Below are 12,286 nucleotides of genomic sequence, written 5' to 3'. Positions count from 1 at the left end.
CGCCCTGCCATCCCATCCACACGGCAAAAGAGTGAGCCGACATAGATTTAAAGGTACCACTGCACGAGGAAAATCCCTCACGTACTTAATGGGAAAACGAAATACACAGGGGCTGATACACACATGTTGAAAAAAAAGCCCTGCAAGAAACAGAGGACCACCAAACCGCACAATATAACAAATAAGACATTGATGAAGAACAAAATGCAGGTATAAGAATCTTTCTTGCACCAGGGATAAATCAAACACCTGAAGAGTGCCAAGTACATTGCACAAGCAGTCTGAACCTCACAAGAGATCTTCAAACTCAGCAATTAGAGGGACAAGCGCACAAGGATTTCACAAAGCACAGCCGCTACCATGTCTGACACAGCACAAGCCACCGCGTCATCATCAGGAAGCGCAGACGCACAAGGTGATGGCCAACAGGCACAGGCAGCAAGTGGTACGGCACAAGTAATGCACATGCCAAGTCCATTTGAAATAAGAGACACATCAAACTTAGGACCCCGCTGGACCACCTGGCTGCAAGACTTCAAGTTCTACGCTGGGGCCATAGGACTGAAAGACGATGAGAGACTCAAAAATACTCTATTCATGGCAGTACGGCCAGCGGTAAGAGACATTGCGGGTGAATTACTCAACGTCAAAACGGTAACATACGGAGAACTCCATGATAAACTCTCACAATACTTTGCATCGCACACTAATATTGACTATGAACACCACATATTCCACACCACAAGGCAAGAGAAAGGTGAATCCATGGACAATTTTGTTATGCGATTCCGCATTAAACTAAAACACTGTGAATTTCACAGATATTCAAATGAAGAGGCACTGAGATCGCAAGTCATCGCGGGATGTCTGTCACAACCGTTCCGCAAACAACTTCTACAAAAACAAAGATCTCTGGACAAGATTCTAGCGCTCGCTCGCATGGAAGCTGCAGTGGAGTCACAACTAGACAATCTGGGCAAAGTTACCATTCAACAACCCACAAACAACCCTGACTCCATCAACAAACTGTATGTAGCCCCCAATCAAGGAGGTAAGTGCCCAGAGGCCACATGCTACAGGTGTGGTTATGAATACCCACACATGGGGGAATGCCCAGCCATGGGGCAGCAGTGTGCCCCTTGCGGGGGTATGGACCACTATAGAGCAATGTGCAAAAATGCACCAAGTCCGGCCACACACAAACATCGCGCCCAGGACAGACGAAGACCAGCGCGACGCAGCCCGCCGACCACAAGGAGGGAGGATGAACAAGCCACACCCCGAAGGGAGGAGAGAGACCGCACGGCTCCACCTCCTCGTGAGGACAGGGGATCACATGAAGGGTCCAGACGTTTTCAAAGGAGTCGTTTCGTTCGCTATATCGAGATGCGATCCCCTACGAGCAGTGACACCCCATCGTCAGAAGACGACCAGAGAAAGAAGGGGTCTGTATGGGCACTCAACAACAGCACGGCCACCCAACACAGCCCAATCCTCACGCTGCACGTCAATAATACCCCATTGGAATTCCTGATTGACACATGAACAACAGTCAACATCATAAGTGAATGAGCTTATGAATCACTCACCCCACCACCAACCATCAAACAGACCACGGTCGACATCTACCCATATGGGGCGACGACGCCACTACCATGCAAAGGCATGATCACGGCCTGGTGCACGCACAAAGACCATGCAGCTAAAATCCCACTGCACATCATCAAAACGGAAGCCAACAGCGGGTGCATCCTGAGCTTCCGCACGGCAGTTGGGATGGGGCTAGTGCACATATTATATCAATTGATGGCCCACAAGTACTTTGCCAAGACGGAAACCATCGAACAAACATTTCCCAAACTCTTCAAGGGCCTCGGAAAACTGAAAAACAGAAAGGTACATCTGCACATCAACCCGAACATTGAACCATTGGCGTAACATTACAGCGGCATACCAATCCACATTCAGCGTCAGGTGGAGGAGGAATTGGACAAACTTATCAAATTGAATGTCATTGAGCCTGTCTCAGGCCCTACACCCTGGGTATCACCCATCGTCCCCGTCCCAAAGAAATCTGCTGATGGATCCATACGCCTGTGCGTCGACATGCGCAGAGCCAACGTAGCCATCGAAAGAGAAAGACACCAGTCACCCCGAATAACAGACATGATCCACCTCTTACATGGAGCCAAAATATTCTCTAAACTGGACTTAGCAAAAGGTTACCACCAGATAGAAATAGCTCCAGAATCCAGATATATCACCACAATCGTGACGCACCTTGGCCTGTTCTAATACAAACGACTCAGTTTTGGCATCTCGTCCGCAGCCGAGATATTTCAGGAGGAAATACACAGGGTAATCAGACATGTCCCCAACTGCTTGAACTATTCTGATGAATACTCGTATATGGCAGAACACAAGAGGAACACGACAGGGCATTGCACAGGGTGTGTCAGGCCCTGGAAGAAGCTGGACTCACACTGAACAAACCAAAGTGTGAATTCTCCAAAGGAGCGCTGAGGCTCTTTGGGCACATCTTCTCCGAAAAAGGGATGCGCCCAGACCCGAACAAAGTCGCAGCACTAAACTCAGCCCTGTCACTCAAAAACACATCTGATCTACGCTCATTTCTAGGGCTAGCCAGTTACTGCTCCAGATACCTAAAAGACTACGCTACCATAAGTAACCCGCTACGTCTACTCACACGCAAAGACGTTCCATTCACATGGTCCGCTGAGTGCCAAAGGGCATTTGAGAATATCAGGAACGCCATTTCACAGGCGGAAGATATGGCATACTTCGACACCCAGAGAGACACAGAAATCATCGTGGATGCCAGCCTGGTGGGACTCAGCGCTATACTTACGCAGAAGGATTTCATGGACCAGCCAAACGTCTACATCGTGGCCTATGCCAGCAGAGCCTCACCACCACAGAACAGGCGTATTCCCAAGCGGAAAAGGAAAGCTTGGCAGTAGTATGGGCATGCGAGTATTTCCACCTGTTCTTATTCGGTAAGAAATTCACAATAGTAACAGACCATCAGGCACTATTGACCATCTACGGCGACCAAAGAGCACGAATGCCCCCAAGGATAGCAGGGTGGGGCCTAAGCCTACAAGACTATAAATTCACAGTGATACACCGCCCGGGAAAGGATGAAAACCCCGCGGACTACCTATCCCGCCACCCCACGGGGCCAGCAGAATCACAACTCTCCATAGCAGATGCGTACATAAATTACATAATACATCACCTGCAGCACCTGCCGGTAGGATGGCTGGAGCTCGACAAACACTCGGAACAAGACCCAGCACTCCGAATTGTACGCCACTGTTTACTATCAAACAAGAAAACACTCATGAGACAACAAGCCAGGACTGAAACTTAAACTGTGCGAGAGGACGTCAAATGGCTCGATCAGGTGTGAGACAAACTGACGGTGGTTGAAGATCACATAGTGCTCAAGGGATGCAAAGTAGTGATCCCAAAGGAACTCCGGGAACGGACAGTGCAGTTGGCTCAAGAGGGCCATAGAGGAGTGGTAGCCACCAAGCGCCTCCTCCATCAAAAAGTGTGGTTTCCACAACTTGACAAGCTGGTAGACACCATCGTGGGGGGATGCCACATCTGTGCGCAAGTAGCGCCACCCCCACACCCCAACCCACTTCAAATGTCGCAGATACCAAAACAAGTATGGCAGGAACACGCAGTGGACCTCTTTGGGCCACTCAGAGATGGCACCCATGTAGTAGTTTGCATAGACGAGCACTCACGTTTCCCGGATGCGCAGATAGTGGAAAGCAGCACGACCACCAGTGTCATCCTGGCCTTGGACCGAATGCTGTCGGCATATGGAATACCAAAAATCATAAAGTCGGACAATGGCCCCACATTTGCAAGCCATGAATTTCAAAACTTTGCCAAATACATGGGATTCCAACACCGTAAGATCACCCTGAGATGGCCGCAGGCAAACGGCATGGTCGAAACGTTCATGGCCAGCATTAAGAGAACCTTCCAGATAGTCAACATCCAAAACAAATCATTCGAACAAGCCATCAACCAACTGCTGAGAGAATACCGTCACACACCTCACAGCACAACAGGCATATGCCCCGCAGACCTAATGTTTCGAAGACCAATTAAGACGAGGTTACCGGAAGATCCCAGGACACCTGAAATGACAAGACTGGAACAAGAAGCCAAAGAGAACGACGACACGTCCAAGGCAAAGATGAAAGAGGCTGCGGACCGCAAGAGACGAGCCAGAGAAGCACCTGTACAAGTAGGGGATGAAGTATGGCTTCGACAACCGAAGATGAGGAAGGAAGATGCCACATTTGCACCCACCCCCCTCATCGTGACACACAAGAAAGGCATGATGATTACCGCACAAGGAAGTGACTGCTCGTCGGTAACCAGAAACGTATCATCCTTCAAAGTGTGGCTCCCAACCATAACGAGGTGATCGAGAGGAACAGGGAAAGTGAAGAAGAAAGAACGAGAGATGAACCATACCAAGGAGATGGAGAAGAGTCCGAAGGAGAGCGGGTCATTGAACTTCCTACAAGGGAGTGGACAACTCCCCGAACCTCACGGCACCCGCAGAGGGGCCACATGAAGCCAATCCGCCTCATAGAAGAAATGGGGTAAGGACGATGGTGTTAAAAAGGGGGAAGATGTCCGCGAGTCCACATCGTTTTGTGGGCGTGGTCTCGTTGAGGACCACGGGCGCGCACAAATGGAAGAACAGGACGTTGGGGCTAGAGAGGGGCGGGCACGGGTTTCCGGCAGTTGCCACTTGTATGTGAATAAAGGTGGTCACAGTTCATCTCGGCTCCGTGTCTCATTACGTGAGCCTGCCGGCCCATGTTACCTTAGGCTTCAACAGAGGCTGCAACAAGGAGTCTGCGTCATTTCAGGTGTGTTCACACTTCCTTTTTATACAGGGTAGAATTAAAGGTCTTTCATACTGTCTTCAATTCTTTGAAAAATAATCCTTGGGTTTATTTGCATTTGCTTTCAATAATACCGCTGAAAGCAGGTGGCAAGCTACTGAGTGCTGCATAGGTGTCATCCTCAGCAGGGGTATCGTCACAGCACAGTGTAACGCCAAGCCTACTGTTTCTAGAGTTTCTGTACTCTCTGCAGAACCGGTGCTGCTACATACCAATAAAAACAATTCAATGGAAGGTCCTCCAAAGCAGAAATTCAGAACTACGTCAATGGCCTGGTGCAATATTGCCCAATACGTGCTTTCGTGACAAAATGTCCCCATTTTCTACAAAACTGGAAATGAGGGCTATGGCAACTTTACAAATGTGCTAGGAGTGTGCAGGCAGTCCACACTTTAAAGCCAAAAGGCATGCTGCCCTCATGCAAAGTAAATACTTTGCATGCAGTTCATAGAAAAGTCCCACAGTTCGCAGAAAGCACCCATTTCCAGAGGCAGGTTGGTTGCACTGGCCTGCCCTTTCTTCAAAATGGAGGACACCGAACCATTTCACGCCTATTACTGCTGTCAATGTAAAAGTGTCAATTGAGGACTCCGCTTCCAAATGTTAAATTCATTTAAATGCAAAGTTACTCTTAAAGATAGATTACATTATGTGAAAGTTACTCTTAAAAATATGTACCATTATATGTGCGGGCACCACTGCAAAGCCTGAACCAGTTTCCCCACAATCGGATATCTGATAAAGTCTTCCAGAAAACACTGGAAGAACGGTATTGCACATACGCATTCTAGTAACATTTTACCAACTTTATTCCCTTAATTTAACCCATACATATTTTCATAGCATCTATAATTATTCACATACATAAATTATAATCCCAAGATGCCTACACAAACATATTAAAACCATACACCTTGTCTGTAATCAATGACAACGCACTATGTATATATTTCTGATAAAGTCAAAATCATAGTTATTAATAAGCCCATTAGTTAGTTTCCAAAAAATTCAATATAAGATTGTTCAATGAAGCAGTGCTTGGAAGACCAGAAAGCACTGCCAAATGTCTTCAAATTCTGATACTATTTTCATAGCATCTATAATTATTCACATGTATCAATCATAATTCAAAGAAGAATACACACATATTGTTAAACCATGTACCATGTCTGTAATCAATAGCAACGCAATATGCCAGTTTCAGATACAGTCAAAATCCTAGTTATTAATAAGCCCATTAGTTAATTTCCCAAACATTCAATATGGCTGTCCAATGAAGCTATAAGGCAGCCAATCAAGGACGGGCCAATGATGAGCTTTGGGGGTGCATCCAGCATGCAGAGAGCTGAAAGCTATACATCTTCCTTGAAATATGTTGCAGTGGCCAGAGCAGTTAGGGAGATTTCCCAGAATGTCCTCAGGTAAATGCTACTCTGGCCAATCTAAGCCTCAGAATTAAGATCCCACTGCCTTTTATTGCCAACACTTACCCACTCTCTCGTGTACTACCTCGGGGGCATGGGGCGCATTGTCACCCAGGTCATGTTACCACCCTGCCGGCATATGGATCCACTGGTTATTAAGCATGTTTCCACATTGTATGACGTGTGCAGGCCCAACACAGCTAGAGCAATCAGAAGATTAAAAGAAACGCGGGACACCAATCTGGGCGTCCCTGTGGAGGATGATATGTGGTCCACTTTGTGCGCTTACACAAAGGAGTTTAGATGCAATGCCCGCCTTAGGGATATACAGTTTAAGGTCCTGCACTGCGCACACCCGATTCCATGTGTTATGCACTAGTTTAGCTCGGGATCTGCAGATTACTGCACAGCATATTTAGTGGAAAGAGAATGTGTTGCAATTTTTTTGATGAATCCTACCACCTATATGTTTGGGGGGTGGGTTTAGGGAAATAATTATTGTAGGAGGGTTAAGAGGGTGGCTACAGGGGTCTCCCCTGCAAATATATGCGGCCAAATCAACATATGAAAAAACAATACATTCAATTAATTCTCCTCCGACCAAATGTATTCGAGCAAATCACCCTAAAATGTTTAGTTCAGCCTGCCCGTGATGTGCTTTGAAATGTGGTGTCTTTTTAAATGTGTGGAGGATGTGAAGTTGTCTTGGTATTTTTGGGAAAGGGTGGTGAAGTATCTGAGGATTGACACAGGGCATGCTCAGCTCTTTTAACACAAGGTGTGTGCTCTGAGAGAATTGCCTGGAAGGGGTCCGGGGAAGAGTAAGGATATGTCAGTAGGCCTCACACTAGGCAAGCGAGAAATCGCAACTTTGTGGAAAGATCCCGGGCCCTGTAAGTTGACCCACGGATCCAAGACTTAATAGAATGGCCAGCAGCGGAGAGATCACTAAAACAAAGGGGCGGTTGGGAGTCGAGGGGTGTCCCAGTGGTCTCCCTCTGGCATACACATGTTGACGTTATTACTCTTCGTTCAGGCATCATTCCCCCTCAAGACTAAGTAGTCAAGAAATGGTACATGTTCATGCTCCAGTCTCGCGAGAAGCCAGGAATGGGTGTGGGCCGCAACGGACCCACCTTAAATAATGCCTGTTGAATTCGTTGTTGCGGTTTACGCATGTTGCACTTACAGGGTAATTCATAGAATTTCGCAGAAAAGTGTCGCAAGCGGCTGGCGCAGAGTGTCCGCGTGCGATTGTCTGTGCCAGGCACGTGCGCTAGAACCGATTTCCGCGCACAGCGTATTCATGGATTTTAGACTCCCAAACCAGCCGTGGCGCAGAGAATCGCAGCGACCCTGCAGCAGCGCCAGTAACGCCCCGAAGAACGCCCTCGCGCAAGGAAAAGCCATCAAAATCGCTAAATCATCGCAAAGGGCTGCGCTAACCCTGGACCAGTTCACCGGGCTGGCAAAACGCAAACGCCAAGCGGGGAACGTGTATTACAGGGGTGCGCGGGAAGTTCCACACGCGATTGGCCCAGTGCGAGCAAGGTATTTGTATTTCAGGGATGCGCGGGAAGTTCCACACGCGATCGGGCCTGGGGGAGCGGGCTACGTGTATTACAGGGGTTCGCGTGAACTTTCTCACGCGATCGGGCCTGGGGGAGCGGGCTACGTGTATTTCAGGGGTTCGCGTGAAGTTTCTCACGTGATCGGGCCTGGGGGAGCGGGCTACGTGTATTTCAGGGGTTCGCGTGAAGTTTCTCACGCGATCGGGCCTGGGGGAGCGTGCTACATGTATTACAGGGGTTCGCGTGAACTTTCTCACACGATCGGGCCTGGGGGAGCGGGCTACGTGTATTTCAGGGGTTTGCGTGAAGTCTCTCACGCGATTGGCCCCGTGCAAGCAGGGTACGTGTATTCCAGGGGTGCGCAGGAAGTTCCACACGCGATTGGCCCCGTGCAAGCAGGGTACGTGTATTCCAGGGGTGCGCGGGAAGTTCCACACGCGATTTCAGCAGGGTACGTGTATTCCAGGGGTGCGCGGGAAGTTCCACACGCGATTTCAGCAGGGTATGTGTATCCCAGGGGTGCGCGGGAAGTTCCACACGCGATTCCAGCAGGGTACGTGTATTTCAGGGGTGCGCGGGAAGTTCAACACGCGATTGGACCCGTGCAAGCAGGGTACGTGTATTCCAGGGGTGCGCGGGAAGTTCCACACGCGATTTCAGCAGGGTACGTGTATTCCAGGGGTGCGCGGGAAGTTCCACACGCGATTTCTGCAGGGTATGTGCATCCCAGGGGTGCGCGGGAAGTTCCACACGCGATTGGCCCAGTGCGAGCAGGGTACGTGTATTCCGCGGGAAGTTCCACACGCGATTTCAGCAGGGTATGTGTATTTCAGGGGTTCTGGGGAGTACTACACGTGAATTGGCCGTGTGGGTCCTCCCAGGTGTACGCTCCACAACCTCCACGTCCCCTGCAGGCAGCCCACACCACAGGGGACTACCCTGCACCCCTGCTCATGTCCCGCAGGCAGCCCATCCACCATGGGCATGCCCCCCAGCCAACCCACATGTCACCTTGCACTACTGATCAACAATGCATGTCTCCCACCACCCCCACCCCCCAGCAGTGCAGGGGCAGCCTCCACCAGGCCCCCACTCATGTCTCCCACCACCCCCACCCCCCGGCCACCAGGGACAGCCTCCACCAGGCCCCCACTCATGTCTCCCACCACCGCCACCCCCCAGCCACCAGGGGCACCCTCCACCAGGCCCCCGCTCATGTCTCCCACCACCCCCACCACCCAGCCACCAGGGGCACCCTCCACCAGGCCCCCACTAATGTCTCCCACCACCTCCATCCCCCAGCCACCATGGGCAGCCCCCACCAGGCCCCCACTCATGTCCCCCTGCACCCCCACCCCCCAGCAGTGCATGGGCACCCTCCACCAGGCCCCCACTCATGTCTCCCACCACCCCCACCCCCAATCAGTGCAGGGGCACCCTCCACCAGGCCCTCACTCATGTCTCCCACCACCCCACCCCCAAGCAGTGCAGGGGCACCCTCCACCAGGCCCCCAATCATGTCTCCCACCACCCCACCCCCAAGCAGTGCAGGGGCACTCTCCACCAGGCCCCCACACATGTCTCCCACCACCCCACCCCCAAGCAGTGCAGGGGCAGCCTCCACCAGGCCCCCACTCATGTCTCCCACCACCCTCACCCCCCAGCCACCAGGGGCATCCTCCACCAGGCCCCCAATCATGTCTCCCACCACCCCCACCCCCCAGCATCCAGGGTCACCCTCCACCAGGCCCCCACTCATTTCTCCCACCACCCCCACCCCCCAGCCACCAGGGGTAGCCTCCACCAGGCCCCCAATCATGTCTCCCACCACCCCCACCCCCCAGCCACCAGGGGCATCCTCCACCAGGCCCCCAATCATGTCTCCCACCACCCCACCCCCCAGCATCCAGGGTCACCCTCCACCAGGCCCCCACTCATGTCCCCCTGCACCCCACCCCCCAGCAGTGCAGGGGCACCCTCCACCAGGCCCCCACTCATGTCTCCCACCACCCCCACCCCCCTGCCACCATGGGCATCCTCCACCAGGCCCCCACTCATGTCTCCCACCACCCCCACCCCCCAGCATCCAGGGTCACCCTCCACCAGGCCCCCACTCATGTCCCCCTGCACCCCCACCCCCCAGCAGTGCAGGGGCACCCTCCACCAGGCCCCCATTCATGTCTCCCACCACCCCCACCCCCCAGCCACCATTGGCAGCCTCCACCAGGCCCCCACTCATGTCTCCCACCAGCCCCACCCCCCAGCCACCAGGGGCATCCTCCACCAGGCCCCCAATCATGTCTCCCACCACCCCCACCCACCAGCATCCAGGGTCACCCTCCACCAGGCCCCCACTCATGTCTCCCACAACCCCCACCACCCAGCCACCAGGGGCAGCCTCCACCAGGCCCCCACTCATGTCTCCCACCACCCCCACCCCCAGCCACCAGGGGCACCCTCCACCAGGCCCCCACACATGTCTCCCACCACCCCCACCACCCAGCCACCAGGGGCACCCTCCACCAGGCCCCCACTAATGTCTCCCACCACCCCCACCCCCAAGCAGTGCAGGGGCACCCTCCACCAGGCCCCCACTCATGTCTCCCACCACCCCACCCCCAAGCAGTGCAGGGGCACCCTCCACCAGGCCCCCACTCATGTCTACCACCACCTCACCCCCAAGCAGTGCAGGGGCACCCTCCACCAGGCCCCCACACATGTCTCCCACCACCCCACCCCCAAGCAGTGCAGGGGCAGCCTCCACCAGGCCCCCACTCATGTCTCCCATCACCCCACCCCCAAGCAGTGCAGGGGCAGCCTCCACCAGGCCCCCACTCATGTCTCCCACCACCCCCACCCCCCAGCCACGATGGGCATCCTCCACCAGGCCCCCACTCATGTCTCCCACCACCCCCCATCCCCCTGCCACCATGGGCAGCCCCCACCAGGTCCTCACAATCCCCAATCATGTGCGTAATGGTCAGCCTCCACAGCCAAAAAGCCCTACCAAGTAACCCATTCACCCACATGGAAATGGAAATCACATGTTACACCCCCAATGTTCAAGAAGCCAATGAAGCCATGTCTGTCACACACAATGGTTGCAATTGAATGGGAAAACACACAACATGGCATGCATGAAACCAATGAGATGATACCACACAGTGAAGTATGCAAACAAAATTGTATTGAAAAAAAATAAGAATGCTAAAGAAAGAAAACAAACTGCAATGTGAATGAGAAAAAATAAGCTGCATGTCCGTATGAAAAAATAAAACTTGAAATCCAAATAGAAAAATTTTTTGTCCAAAGTCAAATGTAAAAAAATCTCCATGCAATAAAGAACTATGTACAAAAATAACAAGGGTCCATGAGCCCAACTGAACAAAGGAAACCTACTAAAAAACCTACCTAAAAATCTACTATATACAAAAAGTGGAGCAGTGTCCGTCGACTCCAAATCATAATACGAAAGAAAGGAAACCTAAAACTAAAGAACTATATACAAAGGCGGCGGGCAAGTCCAGCAGCTCACTCTGTGGTGTCCTGGGCCAGGGCATCATCGAACTCCTGTTCGATGTCCCGGAGGCGGTCCAGTTCCATGGCCCCAAGGGTCCGCAGGGACGACGCTGTGTCCTCCTCCAACCCCCTGCGGATTGCCTCGAGGCACTCGGCCCGCCTCAGGGCCCTCCGCATGGAGTTCTCCGCCCTGACCATTGTGAGCCGCGCCTCTTCCGCCCGCCGTTGCTCCGCACCTATGGCGTGGCCCAACCGCTGCCACACGGAAGACACTCTCTGTCCTGGGTCCCCCTGCCCTCTGGCCGATGCCTGCCCCTCCGATGTCGAAAGCCCCGAGCCTTCATGGCTCCCACCATGTTGCTGCTGCTGCTGCTCTGCCTCTGCCCGTGCACTGCCTCCTGCTGCCTGCACATCCTCCGCCGGCTGGGGTGCACTTGTTGATGTGGCCACCCCTGCTGGACCTCCGACTCCCGACTGTGGCAGGGATGCCTCCTCCACCAGCCTGGCCGCACCGTCAGAGGCAGCTCCACAGGGCACCCAGGTGACTGATGGGTGGGAAGATGGCACAGAGGACGACTGGCGCGTAGGGGGTCCAGTTGAGGAGGGGGTCGGAGCAAGCCCCATCAGACAGCGGAATCCGGCCTGGGTGACCTGTCCCAGCAGGCTGACGTGGTCAACGAGCCATTCGAGATGACATGCAGTCTCTCCATGAAAAGACTGCAGGTCACCTCGCATGGCCCGTTGACGCAACGCCACACCAGCCAGGACAGGCTCAACCCGGACCTGGATGGCCACGTCCGCAGGCAGA

Source organism: Ambystoma mexicanum, chromosome 6p, assembly GCF_040938575.1.
Source record: "Ambystoma mexicanum isolate Mex_15411 chromosome 6p, UKY_AmexF1_1, whole genome shotgun sequence".
In the NCBI taxonomy this organism is placed as follows: Eukaryota; Metazoa; Chordata; class Amphibia; order Caudata; family Ambystomatidae; genus Ambystoma; species Ambystoma mexicanum.
Note: the sequence above shows the minus strand (reverse complement) of the source record.